A 16376-nucleotide genomic window follows, 5' to 3' on the forward strand; every position below is an offset into this window, starting at 1 on the left:
TTCTCATTGCTTTTCATTTGTATGGTTATCTCCATCTGTTTTCGATTGGGTTTGTGTTCTTGTGTATTTTAGGTAGGTCTGATGGATTAATTTTTTAGAATCCTTTTATGTTCATGCCCAGAGTGCAGTTTGGTTGTTGGATGATGAGGATTTTATGCTTAAGGCTCAATTGACAATTATTTGGTATGAATCTTGCAAAGATGTCTTCTTAGCAGTTTTTTATCTATTTTGCTATGTTGAGATCTTGCCAATTGTTCTTGTATGTCGTTTATTGCAGACTTGGAGCAGTTGTCTTAAATATAATATAGTAGTACTTTGAGGTATTTTGTATTTCTTCCCAGTTTGAAAACCGTAGAATTGATAGCTTCTTCTTTTAAGCATACCTTCAACTTTCTGGCAGTCATAGCTGGTCTCCTTGAGTTGGATTTCAAATTCCTCTTCTAATATTTCATCACCTAGTGCATGATGCTTAAATTAGAATAGGGGATTGATGCTTAGCTTTTTATTCATTTTTTGCTAATTAAACTAAGTAAATTATTTTGGTTAATATGTGATGGAACTCTCGATATTTGGCAGATGGTGACTATGTTCATGTAAGTTGCTCAAATTGATTGACTATTAAACTTCCTCTTGATATTTTGATTTAACTAGCTATTTAGAACTGATATGTAAATTATGTTTAGGAGTTAGTCTCTATGTCTGTCCAATGTCAGATGATTAAGTTGTTTGGCCTATGGTGTTAAGCTTTGAGAAGATGACTGATGTATAGCAATAATTTTCAGTGTGTTAATTTATTTATGCTACTTGATTTTGAGAATTAGTAATGGAGCTCTCTGCCTCCCGATTGAGCATGTATTTCCATTTTAATTTGAGTAGCTTGTTAGATTCTTGGGTTTCTTTTTTATTTTTAGGAATTGGAGTGAGGTTTCAGAGATAATTTATTTTAGTTGAGTATTTAGGAGATTTTGTGATGGAGCTCTCTATCTACTGGCAGAGTGTGGTTTATCATTTTAATTCTGATCAATTTGTTAATCTATCAAGGTTCTATTTGTAGAGTAAAAGTACTAGATGAAGGTTTTTGAACTAATTTTTTAAGATTAGACTCCTTTTAAATATACTATGTAGTAGGTATTTTTAATTAGTTATTAAAGTTATGATGATATTCATTATGTTGGAAGAATTAGTTTTATCTAATATAGGTAGATTAGAATCATTTCATGACTTTCCAAGGCTTTCATTAACTTGAATAGATGTTTGTAGTTTTTACTAACCATGTTGATTGCTAAGACAAGATGAGGGGATGAGTGCTTTGCTCAGTTTGGGAGGAATGTATAGCGTAATGGCAAGACTGGCTCTATTTAATTTGGGCACATATGTTTCTAACAAATGTATTGATCGACTCTGTAATCTTTCGATTGTCACAATATAATATGATGTAATTCGACTAGGGTATGCCCCTTTTATGATGTAATAATAAAGGATGTGTGTCCCAGGCTAGACTGAAGGTTTTCTTATCTGTTCTTTCCTACCAGTGCCTATTTGAACAGAGAAATGTTATTGTAATTTATTTATTTAAATTAATAAATATAATCAAGGCCTTGGTCATTTGCCAATCAAAAATTAATAAAAATTATCAAGTAATTTTAATTTTTTTTTAACCATTCAAATATTGAAAAAAATGTCTCCTTTCACTAAATGAAATAATGAAAATATTTATTTGTTATCAAGTAATTGTTTTATTTTTTAAACCATTCAAATATTGAAATTAAAAATGTCTATTCATATGATACTAATTTACTTTTCATTGGGCATATTTGCAATGCACAAAATTTATCTAACACTGAATAGAAAATTATTTATTTTCCCCTTGTCACCAGAACAGTACAGTTTGGACATGTGCATAGGTGCAAATATGTTGCACTGTAGCTGGTGCCCTCTTAGAAGCATTCTATTTATAAGAAATAATAATAATAATAATAATAATAAATTACCGACATAACGAATTGACTTCATACAAGTGCAACCAAGTAAGAGGCTTTTAGGTTAATTTATTTAAGTTACTATTAATATATTGATTATTATAAATAGTTATTATAAACATAAGATAATGCTTGTCCATCCTTTCAATAGAATTTATTGAAACGTATGATACAATGTTGAACTAAATTCCTCAATTAGAAGAGACCTTACACGCTTTTCAATTATTTAGAATTATGAATATTAAATTGGCACGTGCAAGACTAATATCCTTTAAACATAGCATAGTCACTATATATGTCCGTCTTTGGAAAAGCTTGGAAATTTGGCTATTCCCGTGATATTTTGTTAACCAATTTACATGTTTAGAGAAAAGCGATTCTGACATTAAATGTTTAGAATAGGAAAGACAGTATAAAATAATAATAATAATAAGTAAAACGTGAAAAGTATAAAGAGAGTTTTTAAAAAAAATGAAATGTCATACATGGGTTTTTCACTCTGCTAGGGTTTTCTTGTTTCATGCGAACTTTCAATTTTTTTTGCGTACAGCCCTTCGCTTGCACTCCCCTTCTATCAACACTTATCATACCGCATTTACTGCGAGAGCTTTAGGTTAGGATATAATGGCTCCGGCTAGTGGTGAACCAAATGTTTATGGTGTTCACGTTGCTGCTTCAGACTACCATGGCACCGCCATCGAACAAATGCCCGCGCAAGTTTCTCCCGAAGGTTTTCCATGAGGTAATCCTGATATTATCCTTCCTTTAGAAGAATTTGATGCTACATGTGACTGGTTAGAGCAACATACCTTGATAGGGTATTTTGTTGGTAGGACTCCTCCTGAAGCTATGCTTAGAGAATGGGTCAACAAATGTTGGACTCCTCATGGAGTCCGCCTTGATGCTGTGCAAAACCTTACCAAAGGTTTCTTTTTATTTCGCTTTGCTAACCCGTCGCAAGCAGACGCGGTCTTTACCAATGGCCCTTGGTCTTGCATTCCTCTTTGCTTGTTTTTCAGAAATGGTCCCGAGACTTCACTGTCTCGGATGATAAAAAGCTTAGGGTTCCTGTATGGGTCAAATTCCTAGGTCTACCCTTGTCCTGTTGGCCTTTCATTGAGTCTATTTCCCAAGCCCTTGGCAAAGTCGTAACCAAGGAGCCTAAGAAATTTTTTAATGCTCGCCCTTAGCGGCGTGTTTGCATTGAAGTTGATCTTTCCAAAGATCTCAAGGATTCTATGGAAATCCAGATTGGAACTCAAACCTTCTCGCAGAAGTTGCTTTACTTGAACCTACCTAACACCTGTTATAGGTGCCAGTCTGTGGAACACAAGATCGGGGATTTCCCTTTGGCTACGCCTAGGGTCAAACCCCAGCCTAAAGTAGCACCTGTCAAATAGGCCGAAGGAAAAAAAGAAGAATGGGTTATTGTTGGGTGCAAGGGCAAGCCTGCCTTGAATCCATTGGCCCCTAAGCCATCCTATGCGGCGGTTACCACGATTCCTCCTACTTCCATAGAAGTATCAATGCCTGCTAGCGTGGAGCTACCAGCGGCTTCCATTGCACTTGTTCTAGGGGTTTCGCAGGTTTATAACCCTACTAGTTCACAAGGGATCAAGGCGGCTGCCAGGGCCTCACCCTTGGTTGGGGCTCGTACTCCTCTTGCAGTTTCATCCATAGTACCACCAGCAACAAGGCATTCTCGTAATCCTCCTAGACGTGCGAAGATATCAGGGGTAAAACAGCAAGCTATAAGTCCAAACGATTTCCCATCTGACTTCCACCCGGTTTCTACCTTTTTGCAGAATAGCTACTCCTCTTTGGAGGATGAGGATGATATGGAAGAGTTCTCATGAACTTTCTCTCATGGAATGTTCAAGGTCTTATAGACCTCCCCAAAAAGTTCTATGTCCGGGATACCCGTCATAGACTTGGGAATTTAGATTTTCTTTGCCTGCAAGAAGTTAAGATTTCTGGTTTCATGCTTTCTACTGCATGCTGTGTCATTTGGTAGGATAGTGTTATGTTTTCTTCTCAGCATGAAGCTGGCCGAGGTGGTGTAGTTACTCTCCTATCACCTCACCTTCATTTTGATATTATCTCGCATGGTTCTGACCCCACACACCATATTATTTGGGTTTTGCTCTCCATTAACAATCATTCTTTTGGATTCATTAATGTTTATGCCTCCAATGATGTTGTGGAAGGGGCACAAATGTGGGTTTGGCTTGCTGACAACTTGCTGCCATGTACTTGGGTCCTATGTGGGGACTTCAATATGGTTGAAGTGGCCTCTGACAAAGATGGCATTCTACCTTTCCGTTGGATAGTTGGGGAAAGAGAAGCCTGGTTTTACATGTGACATAAATTGGGCCTTTTTGATCCCAATACAAATCGCCGCCATGGTAGTGGGGCTTTGCACACTTGGTCCAATTTTTGAGTCGGTTCTGACCATATTTTGAAACGTCTTGATCGTGCTATGATCTCAGCACAATCTTTTTTCTCCTTTTCTAAAGATTGTGATTTGCCTATCATTCCCCTGATAGATGTGACACTGTCAGACCACTATCCCATTTATTTTGGCATTTCTTGGCAAACAGCTATCCCCAAGGTGGCCAAGTCTCAATTCTTCCTCAACACGTCTATGTTGTTGCATGCTTCCACCATCTCCCACATCCAACATGTCTGGAATTTGGAGCTGTGTCCACATTCCCATCGATGTTGGATTCAATGGTGGAATGATGCCATTACCAAAATTGCTCAATTTTTGTGCATCTACGGACATTAGTTGGCAATCTTCAAAAAATGGTCTTATGAAGCCAACACCCTTGCCCTCAAAAAAGCCTCTAAAGCTCTCACCTTCAACCCCTTTGATGTGGAGTTACAAATTCAGCTTGCTAAGCTTCACCATGATAAGAAAATTGCTGATAACTATGCTACCCGAGGAGCCCAAATCAAAGCCCATCTCCACTGGTTGGAGGTTGGCGACAAAGCCTCGAAGGAATTCTTCTAGGCTCTCCGAGCTCGTCATACCAATGTTGGGATTAAAAAGATAAAATAGGGAATTGATGTTCTTTCCAATCTTCCCGACATCCTGCAAGCATTTGTTCTTCACTATGAGAACGTCTTTTCTTCGCAGGGCAATTCGGTTGCTCAGGAGGAGGCTCTTAGAAAGTGTATTATTGTTACTCCAAACTGCCTCACTGTTGAGCAACATGCTTTCTGTGAGAAACTTCTTTCCCTCTAAAACCTAAAAGAGGCAGTTTACTCCATGGCGGATGACAAATCCCCTGGGTGTGATGGATTTTCCTGTGAATTTTACAAACATCTTTGGGAGAAAATTGGTCCTGATCTGCACAAAATCTATCTTGAAGCATATCATTCTAAAAGCCTAGGAGCAATCATAAATAAAGGCAATATTAAATTCATACCTAAAGCTGGTGATCCTAAGGACATATGCAACTAGAGGCCCATCACCCTCCTGAATGTGTCTTATAAGATCATTGCCAAGGCACTCACGCTCAAAATCTGCCATATGCTACCTTCAATTGTACAGCCTAAAGAAATTGGCTTCATCAAATCTAGATATATTCTTGACAACATCATTGCTGTCTGGGAAGGTATGGAATGGGCCCGTAAGTCCAAGCAGCAGGCTATCTTTTTAAAGATAGATTTTGCTAAAACCTATGATCGCATTGAATGGCCTTTCATTTTGGCTATGCTTCAGGCTTTAGGTTTTGGTCCCAATTTCCTTCAGTCTATGGAGATGCTCTTTGGTGACGCTAATGCTTGCATCACCATCAATAATTTGCAATCTGAAGCTTTTGAACCTTTTCGCTCCATCAGGCAAGGTTGTCCGCTAGCTCCAGCGCTTTATGTCCTTGCTGCTGAAGGTTTTGGCTATTTACTTGCTCACTTTGTGTCTTCAGGACTGGTCCGTGGTATTTCCTTGCCTAATTCTTCCTCCCAATTAGTCAATGGTCATTTTGCTGATTATTCTTTTCTTACTCTTCTTGAAGATGAAGAAAACATTAAAAATGCGTTAAATTACTAGATACTTTTTGCCAAGCCTCTGGCTCTGCCATTCAATGGCATAAAATGTTCTGTTACTGCCAGTCTTTCTTGCCAACTCCACCTTGGCTCAGCCAATTTCAATGGAAATGGGTTACTCATGGAGAAATCTTCCACTTTCTTAGCATTCCCTTTGCTTTCCAGGCTTCCCCTGTGGAACTTTGGAATGTTGTGCTTGCAAAGATTAGCAAAAAGCTTGATTATTAGATCACTAAGCCGCTTTCTCTTGCTGGTAAATTCCATATTTGTTCTAAGATTCTGGCTGCCACCCATGTGTACTATTCTTCCTGTTGGGATCCCTCCAAAGCTTCCTATCTCAAGCTAGAATGTTTTCTTAGAGATTTTCTTTGGGCCTCTGGTTCTGACCATCATGGTTTTTACAGAGTTGCTTGGGATTTCTGTTGTCTCCCAAGGGAATTTGGGGGTCTCGGCCTGCTTTCCACTTGAAAACAGGGCCTTGCCCTCTGTGCTAAATGGATTATCAGAGCTATTTCTGGAGATGAAACCTGGAAGATACTAGTAAGGCATTGCATTTCTTCCAGCTTCCCTATTAATAGACGGGCGTGGAAGGGGATTGGCTTTTAGACCCTTCTCACTATGCATGAACCAGTGGTCATACAGGGCTCTTTTGTTATAAAGAGCATCTGGAAAGCCTGGGAAGCTGTTAAACCTTGGCTTCATTGGGCTAGTGATGAGTTTCGCAATGGGCTATCCTTAAATCAACAGAACATTTGGTGGTCTCCCATGTTTTCCATCCAAGGCACTCCTCTTGCCAAGACTCAAGGTGCCAGTGCTCTGCGCTTCTTTAAATGTAGCATCTGCACTACCAAGGATATTTTTTCAAGAGTCACCATGAATTTCAGGTCATGGGAGGATATGCAAGTTCAGTATCGCCTTGTTAATTTCGATCGCCAAACTTTTGACCTTCTGTTGTCTTCCATCCCTGTGCACTTAGTTCATAAAGTGGGGATTCAGTCTGTTTGGCCTTGGTGGCATGATTGGAAGTGGTATCCTGACACTCCATTTACCAATTATAAGCCCAACATGGGGTACAGATAGCTTTCGCCCCACCTTCCTATGGTGGACACGCTTAATCAATGGTGGCATTTGCAATCTTCGCTTTCTCAATGGAGAAAACGTTTCGACACCATTTGGAGTGCCATTACTAAACCTAAGATTGCCCAATTTGCTTGGTGCCTTGCCTTCCAAGGTCTTCCCCTGGGGCCTCGGCTCAAGCACATTGGGGTTCCTGATCCCAGATGCCCCTTCTGTGGTCAACCTGAGTCCTTTTTGCATATTTTTTGGTTTTGCAAGCATGCTCAGAATTATTGGCACTGGATTCATGATTTTTTCAAGCCTTTCAGGCCCGAACCTTTTTGATGGCACATGATCCTACTGGGTTTTTCCCCCAAAATTCCTTGGAAGTTCTCCCAGATTTGGAATACCTTCAGGATGGAAATTTTGTTTTCTCTATGGAAAGATAGGAATGCAGTTTTATTCACTCACAGTTTTTTGGATGTTAACATTGCAATGTACACTAAGGCATGCATTTGTAACAATGTCATTATGCAGATACAGGTGCAAGCTAATAAAGTTGCCCTAGAAGTTGCGCACTTACAAGAATTGTTAAATCATTGGGGCAATGCTCCATGCACCATTGCCAGAGTGCCTCCGGATGCCTCGATCGATGCCTCTTTGTCCTGTGGTCGTTGTTCCCGACGTCAGTCCTCTGGCCACCATTCACACACGTCGTGCCTCTAGGGTCCCCGCCACTGCTCTCCCAGTGGTGGACATGGCGGTTGGAGGCGCCGCTCCACTTCCCCACTGCGTGGTGGTTCTGGCTGGTCCTCGGCTCCTCCCCCTAGGTGGGCTTCTCGTTGGTCCCCGGCTCCTCCCCCTAGACGGGCGCACTCTGGCAAGTTTCCTCGGGTGGCCTTGGCAATTTCTCCTCTGCGGCCAGACAAGAAGGATGCGGAGACTGCGACTACCCCAAATCCTGCTGATGCTGCTGATGGTTGGACTATTCCCAATCCGCCCCACAATCCCACTGATGCATGGGGATTTCATGATAAAGATGATCCTCTCTCTGCTGGCACTGCCTTGGCAACTTAAAGTTTTTTTTTTTTTTGATGAATAGTTAATAGTTTTTGGCTGAGGCCATGTTGTTTTTTCCAGCTTCGGCCGTCTGAACTCATTCGCGGGGTGATCCTGTATCCCCCAGCCCCTTTTTTGTGAATTGTAATCTTAGTAAATTTTATTAATTGAAAAGAACTATTCATCAAAAAAAAAAATGAAATGTCTATACATCTATGACCTTATCACCGTTGCTTCTAAATTAAGGATCAAATTGACATACACATTATTTGTAAACACGTGTAATTATAATACAACCCACACCAAATAGTGACTTTCTCCATATTAACGACAAAATTGACATGATTTAACACATTTCCTTTGGGAAGCATCCATTCCATCATGACTGAATGCCAATGCTTTGAAACGATCTCACGTTCTCATCTGCTGGTCATCCGGCGACAGTCAATGCAATGCAACTGACCAAGAAAAAGATATGTAACCATTCTATCAAGCAAAGAAAAAGGCTCTACAGTAAAGCTTGCATACAATAAAATCCATGTGATCACATTGCAATTTGCAGGGCCACTATTAGTTGATCATAAGTCGTATCGAGTTAAAAATCTTCCGCGTTCATCATGAACATGGACAATAATTCTACAGAGATGTGTGAGGACTCTTGCAATTTGATGGAGGGTGTTAGTTTCATGACAGTAACAGACTTCATTGGAGGTCTAGATGATTCGGGTAACATTCTAAGGGAAGATCTCGTTATATCAGATCTGCTTTGGGTTGATCATGGGTATGGCCAGCAGCTCATGCCTGATGAAGTGTATTCTCATATCGGCCAGGAATACCCTCATGAAGTCATCGACATTCATGAAACTTCAATCTTCTCGCAGAATCATGGGTTGACTGACAATAATCTCCATCTTCAACACGCCACACCACAAATGAAAAGTGCATTCCGGAATTACAAGAAAGAAGCCCAGTTCTGTTTTGCACCTACAGTGAAGCAGAGATCGCTTAAGAGATGTTTTTGTTTTCTAAGGAAGATGCATAAAAATAGTAGAGAGAGGTTAAGTTGTGAGGCAGACAATGGGTTTGTGGAGGAGTCATATGCATCCACACATCGGGTTGCTGAGCGCAACAGGAGAATCAAATTCAATCAGGAATTCGTGGCCCTACGTTCTCTTCTTCCTAACAAACCCAAGGTGGGAACTTTTAAATATAGACATTTCCTTTTTTTGATACAACTTTCATCATATGGGCTTATGTCGGGCTTCGCTTCTCTATTGATTATCACATGGTGTTTTTTAATGTTTGCTTGCAGATCAAAGCTGATAAAATGTCGACACTGACAAATGCAATAAAGGAGCTGAATCGGCAGAAGCGTCGCATAGAAGAGCTGGAGCGGGTGAATAAAAGTCTAAGGAGTGCCGTTGGTGGGAACTCTATAAGCGAAGGGTGCAGTGGCTTGACTTATGATTGTGAAGAACAGTCAAGATCAGGAGATGAACTGAGGAATTGTATTTGTGGTGAAGTGGATGTAGTTGTTGAGGAAACTAGAATTCCCGATGAATCGATCATTAAAGTAACCCTGAAACAGATAGCATCTGATTGCACTCGCATGGACGCCATTGCTACGGTGGATAGATGCTTGAGAGAAATGAATTTGGAGGTGTTGAGAATCTAATGGAGCGCGTATTATCTCGAGGGGACAATCCGCAGTAAAAGAAAGGTATTATTTTTGTACACAAACTTGTAGTTTTGTATAAATAATAGAAGATAGATTGCATGTATGAAATTGACAAGCTTTCTCTTGTAACGCGCAAATATGTAGGGAGAACGATGGGAGGCAAAGAAGAGGAAGAAGATTAAGGCAGCGGTGAAACGTGCTCTAACTGCTGGGTAACAGAAATTACAACACAAAAGGTATATTACATGATGGGGTAGAAAAAGTAATGACTAGCTGAGAAAACGGGCCAAAAATACCAAATGTGTGTATAGACATTCGGCTTATTGTAAACTGATGGATTAGTAGTGTCGATTACATTAGTAATGGTTTTTTCTTATATTGCTTATTATTGGCCCGGCTTAAAGATCACACACTAAGCGTTTGACTATTTAGGTGGATCTTGTGGGGTCCATTTAATTTTCTACGGCTGTTCCTGTTTTCCGTTTCCGTGAGTAGTCCCGTTACCGTGCATGAGCCAAATCAAATTCAAACACATCTACTTTTCCTGCTCTATATTACTTTACAAGGCGCACTCTCACTGTTTCGACATATGCAACGAACAGGTTTACAACCGTATCAGTTTACATTTGACAGCCTACTTCCAGCCCATGCTAAAATGGGAGCTTTTGATAATCGCGTTGCGATAGATTAGGTTAAACACAACAATATAGATTTCTTGAAACAGCTTCAGGATTTTTCTAGCAAATGTGATTGATAGGTGTAAAGTCACACTCTACAATTTTTGCCAGCACCTTCACTTCCACCGTCAGCACAGCAGATCTTGATATGGGTGTGGCATCCACCAAAGCTTTGCAGAATGGGGTTTTTTTCCCTTCAGATTTTATAGTTGAAAACGATCTCGTATTTTTGCTTGCAAAATGTAGAAGCACAAGAAAAGGTCTTTGACTATTGCACAGAATGCCTCAAAGAGGTTTTATAGATTTTATTTCGTGGAACGCAATGATATGCGCAGAGTGGAAGCACGGACCAGGCATTTGAATAGTTTAAAGTTTTCTCTCGATGAACCATTTGCTAATGGAATGCCTGGATTGCAGATTATTGACAAAATCAATTTGTTAGAAAGGCCTTGGGAAATTTCAAGAAAAATACAATCACCCCGTATATAGCCAGACTCTGCAATGTTTGCTAGCAAAATGGAGGTTTTGGAACACCTTTTCAACAACTGTGAAAGCAATTTGGTCATTTCTTGTAATTGCAACTGCTCCAATAGACCTTATTACAATGTATTCAATGTATTATTTTGATTATTTTCCATCTATTAGTTTATCAAGGTTTGATTTTTCATTCTTATTGTCTTTTAAATCTCTTCAACTAATATTCTCATTTCTAAATTTAATTGTTTATCAATAAATTATTTTTTATTTTGATATCATTTTCTAATTAAATTTTATTTAGATTAAAAAAATTCTTAAGACAAATTAAACAATCTAATCAGTTTGTGATATCTTATGTAAACCCATTTATGATGCATCACCAATTGAATCTCAAAATAAATGTTTGAAAAATAATTTCTACTTTTAATTATGTAGGTTTCCTATATTTATAGTGAGCTTGATATGAATCTTAAACTTCATTATTTACTCATTTCTTCATCCTTAAATTTTTTTTTTCTCTCTAACCAACAAGATCTCATTCAAATATCTACAATTAATTAATTTTACTTCGATTTTTTTTTAATTTGATCACATTCAACAAAATTGCATTTTTGAGTAAACATAAACATTGTTGTAGTCACAACATATAGAATTTATTACAATTAAGTTAATGTCCATTTACTACACTATTATCTTTGACACTATTATGCTATATAGGAATAAATCATTTATGTTCTTATTTTCTTATACAATTTGACTAGTATTTCCTTGTACTTATCTTTTATAGGAAACCTCATATGAACATATCCATGCATTTTTCTTCCTCTTCATTCTTTCATTAACCCTTCATTCCTTCATTTTCATCCATCCCATATGATGTCTCATTATATATCGCATTGATGAGCACTCCAATAGTAAAGCCCTATTTGATGATGCTAAGTTTGTCACTCGTCAAAATTGACCCTCAGTTGTCCCTCTTCCAAAGTGGCACATGTGATGATATCACGTTATCCTAAATCTCTTCATTCATTGACTCCATAATAAATATCATCATCACACATATCGAGCAGTCAAAGACATTACATGTTATAAGATATACTATCCACACTCATGTCTATTTATAGTCTAATTCTCCTACTTCATCTTTCTCTTCTAGAAACCTCTTTTCTTTTTCCTACAACTCAATATTACTTCGCCTAAACTTTCAATCTTATTTTTCTCTTATAATTGTTATTCCTAGGTCATTATGTCTTTTTCTATCCCCACTCTTCCTAGTGACTTGATTGTGTCCCACTTGGAAAATGTTCTACCTCTAGCCCCTATGAGCCACCCTTCATTTATCTCGCTTGATACTCTCTTACTATTGTTCTTTCTTTTTTCTCCTATCCTACCATTAAATTCACAACCCTTTCCACTCTCATCAAAGCATAAAAATGTTACATTTCCTACTCTCAATGTCTCAACCTATACCCCTAACCCTTTCATTTACCACTTAGTTCAAGAAATATCAATAATACAATGCTAGTTATTCATTCACCCTATCATATCATAGTCTAAGGGATTGAACTTTAAGCCTCCTCCAACCCTTTCATTTACCACTTAGTTCAAGAAATATCAATAATACAATGCTAGTTATTCATTCACCCTATCATATCATAGTCTAAGGGATTGAACTTTAAGCCTCCTCCAAAACATAATATGTCTAGCTATAATAAATCATTTGCAAGAACTATAGTTCATCATATGAAGCATTGGTATACATATATAGTTGGTTAAATGGTCCTAAGGTACCAATTCAATCTTCTAGAGATTTGTGTGTATTGATTATTATTTGAAAATCAATTCTAATCTAGTATTGTTCTCTATATTTAAGGAGAAAATCTTGAAATGGTTCTATTCTTTATCTACATATTTAATTGATTCCTCCCTCTGTCTCACTTCAATGTATGCACAAAGTTGTGGTACCAAATAGGTGCCACATTTTTTTCTTATCTAAGACATAGTGCAATCACACTATAGTGTGATCACACTATTGTTTGGGTGGGATGAACCTTAGGCTTGTGAAATTGAAAAGGTAGTGCAATTGTGTTGTTGAAAAAGTTATCAATAAATAAAACTAGAGGGTTTCCCCTCATTTCTCTCTATTTGTTGTCATTTTGGCATCTTACTTATTATCTAGAGATTGCAAAGACACTACATTGCAAGCGATAATCAACACCAAATTGCATTAAAAATGGTTCCACATCATCGAAAATCACAAATTGGTATGAATCTTAACTCTTCTTTTTGCCAGATTTTGTGTTTTTTAATGTTTTATAATATTTTAATTATAATTTGGATAATTTGTTTAGTTTTTACAAAGAGTATTGTATAATTATCCGGTAATGTAGAAATGCACCACCTAACCCTCTTGTAAATAATCCAGTGCAAAATCCACCAAACCCTCTATAGAATTAACTTGAAAAAACCCTCAAAATGAAGAAAAACCACTTCTACGACCTCCAATACCAATCGAAAGACCTCCTCTAGAGACCCAAGAAAATTTTGAATTAAATTGAAAGAGGAGAACTGAGTTAGAAACTATTATTAGAAGGTTTAAGAATTTGCTTCAAAATAATGTTGGTAGGGCAAAATTGGCACAATCCCTTGAGACCATTGTGAGTCAAGTAGCATATGTTCATGGTTAGTTGAATCTATGAAATAATAAAAGAGAAGAACAGAAAAGATATTATAATGATAAATTTTCCTATGAAGATTTTAAAAATAAGAAGATTACAACAAATGACATATGTGCTTTATTTAGAAAGCCAGGAGAACAACACATAGTGAGAACTACAACTTTAAGAGGTTCCACATCCATTGGTACATTCATGTGAAGATATTATGAATAAATTTTGGGACAAATGGTGGATGGTGTTTGATGCCCCTCATAATAATTAGGATGTTCCAAAGTATTTGTTGATGAAATTGTATTGTGAGTTGATCCTTTAGATGAAATTGTATTGTGGGTTTTTCCTTGGGGAGATCCCCAATTATTTTGACATTATTCTTTCTTAGGGTAGAGGTGGAGGATCATCATTTAATATGTTAGGGGAACTTCATGACCCTAATGTTATTAGGGAACCTATTAGCAAGCCACAGGTGGAGCATATTATTGTTCCATTTGTTGTGAAGGAACATGTAGGGGCTGACACAATACACATTATTAGAGCTTTGACTCAGAGCCTCATTTAGTGTGACACTCCTTTGATTGCAGATGAGCCTTGTCAATCTACTAGTCATATATATTCATCATGTGGATCTTTGTACACATTTGGCACTTTCGACGAAGAGGATGATGATAATGGGATGATGAGAGATGACTTCCTCAATTCCACATTTAGCATTGATACAAAGATAAGTATTAATAATTATATGTTAAACTATTTTGATCAAATCTCATATTTATATGAATGACTAATAAATTAGTATCTCTTCACGTTGTTCAAAATTTAGGGCTAGAGTGTTGTTTTCACTAGTACTAATCCCCCAGTCCCATTTTATGCCATGTCAATGACTCCATATGTATGTATCAATGTATTCATTAAAATCATACATCTATTTATAATCTAATCATATGAAAGATTGACTCAAAAAAATTATGTACATGCATTAGTTCTGTGGTGAACCATCGACTTTCAAATTGGACTTTGTGCATGGGTGGGATACCACTCATCTAGAGGTATATTTGTTTGCATGCTAATTGTATTTGAAAAAATATATTTATTTAAGAAATGAATGAATAATTAACTGGTTTGGCTTATTACATGATCATATGCAAAGTCAGAGTTGTCATGGTGATGTTAATTTAGGGTCACCTAGCTATTAGATGACTTCATTTCCCCATAGGTATATACATGTACTAATGTATTTTAATTTGTATGTCTATAGTAGATTATTTTTCATGAGAATGTGATGTCTAATAGATTTACAGATATGTGCAATAGGTAAATGTTGCACCTTTGGCATCGACACCGCACAATGAAGGACATAGTGCTACATTTACAGAGGTACCCAAATCATTTTATTGATGATGTGGTATAATAAAATATGTATTCTTCATAACCACATTTGATTATCGTGTTGTATCATTTTCAACTATTGACATTAGTGACTCCTCCACATCTTCTTTAGTCTATTGATCTAGGAGTCATTTTTGTCATTGCTAATTCCGAGCCATTGATAGAGTATGAAAGAGTTTTTTGCATAATTTTATTTGTTCTTTACAATTTAGTTAGTATTAAAATTAGATATAATATTCATAAGTATGATAGAGTGATCATTTTGATCATTGTTGTAGGGTCTTATTACTCTCGATCATCCATGTGCCCCTAAGGTGGATGTAGAGAGGGATTATCAAGTAGTGGTAAGAAAATATTATGTTTTATGTTTACATGTATATTTTATTTTTGAGGTGTAATAGTTATTGATTCACATATATTTGGATTGTAACAGTTCAAGTTATAGAAGATTCTAGACTGATGGACTAGCCAACGTGTTAGGAAGATCTCCTTATCCACAACATCTCCCTCTTCGCAATGATCAAAGAAAACTAGGGATTTGTTCTCTTCCCCTAGCAAGAAGGAGCAAGATATATAGGGATGCACATTTTACACCTATATGCCATTATTGGACTTACATTTTGTATATTTTTATTTATGTATGTCATTTTAAAAATATATTGGACATACATAAGTTGATGTATATTTGATCTTTCTTTTGTATGTTATATTCGATATATGACATATTCAACATATATTTCATGTATGACATTATTCGACATACAGTTGATGTTTTAGATTATCAATGTATGACATTATTAGACATTGTTGAATAATATTGGTATGCATTTACTAATATAATTGACCTTAAAGATACAGATGGTTGGATGTATTGGTACGTGCGTTGGATGTTGTTCTCAAGCATGTTAAGATTTTACCTTATGGAAACAAGTTTGAGTTTCTGTTATCACATTGGATTGGATGCTTGTGTTCTTGGATTAGTTGATTGGATGCTAAGATTTGATGATTGTGAATTCTAAGATGCAATATTTTGTCAAATCAAAATAATTTATTATGCATGTTGTGTTAGACCTATGGGAATGTTTATGCATTTAGAGATCACTAGTTATCAATATCTTACAAAATTTACTACCTTTATGTAGATTGAATTCTTTGTTGAAATTTGTGTCTCGTGATCAATATCTTCATTATGTTCTAAAAAATGATATTATATGGGTGACCAATGACTGTAAGGAGTTGAATGAATGTTATTAAATATAATTTGAGTGACCAATAGTAGCATATATACAATTGATTTTATATTCTATTATTAATGAATTATTTCATGTATCTCCTATCT

At 37.0% G+C, this 16376-nt stretch overlaps 1 long non-coding RNA gene across 1 annotated transcript; it reads left to right on the forward strand.

Annotated features, from left to right (window-relative positions):
- Positions 1-14958: 14958 nt before the first annotated feature.
- LOC149578744 (uncharacterized) lies at positions 14959-15557 on the forward strand. Its single transcript, XR_016357392.1, has 3 exons — positions 14959-15025; positions 15316-15381; positions 15483-15557. It is a non-coding gene; the product is annotated as an uncharacterized LOC149578744 (long non-coding RNA).
- The last annotated feature ends 819 nt before the right edge of the window (positions 15558-16376 follow it).

This window comes from Cupressus sempervirens, chromosome 1 (genome assembly GCF_028749045.1).
Source record: "Cupressus sempervirens isolate cs-2001-9-10 chromosome 1, ASM2874904v1, whole genome shotgun sequence".
NCBI lineage: Eukaryota > Viridiplantae > Streptophyta > Pinopsida > Cupressales > Cupressaceae > Cupressus > Cupressus sempervirens.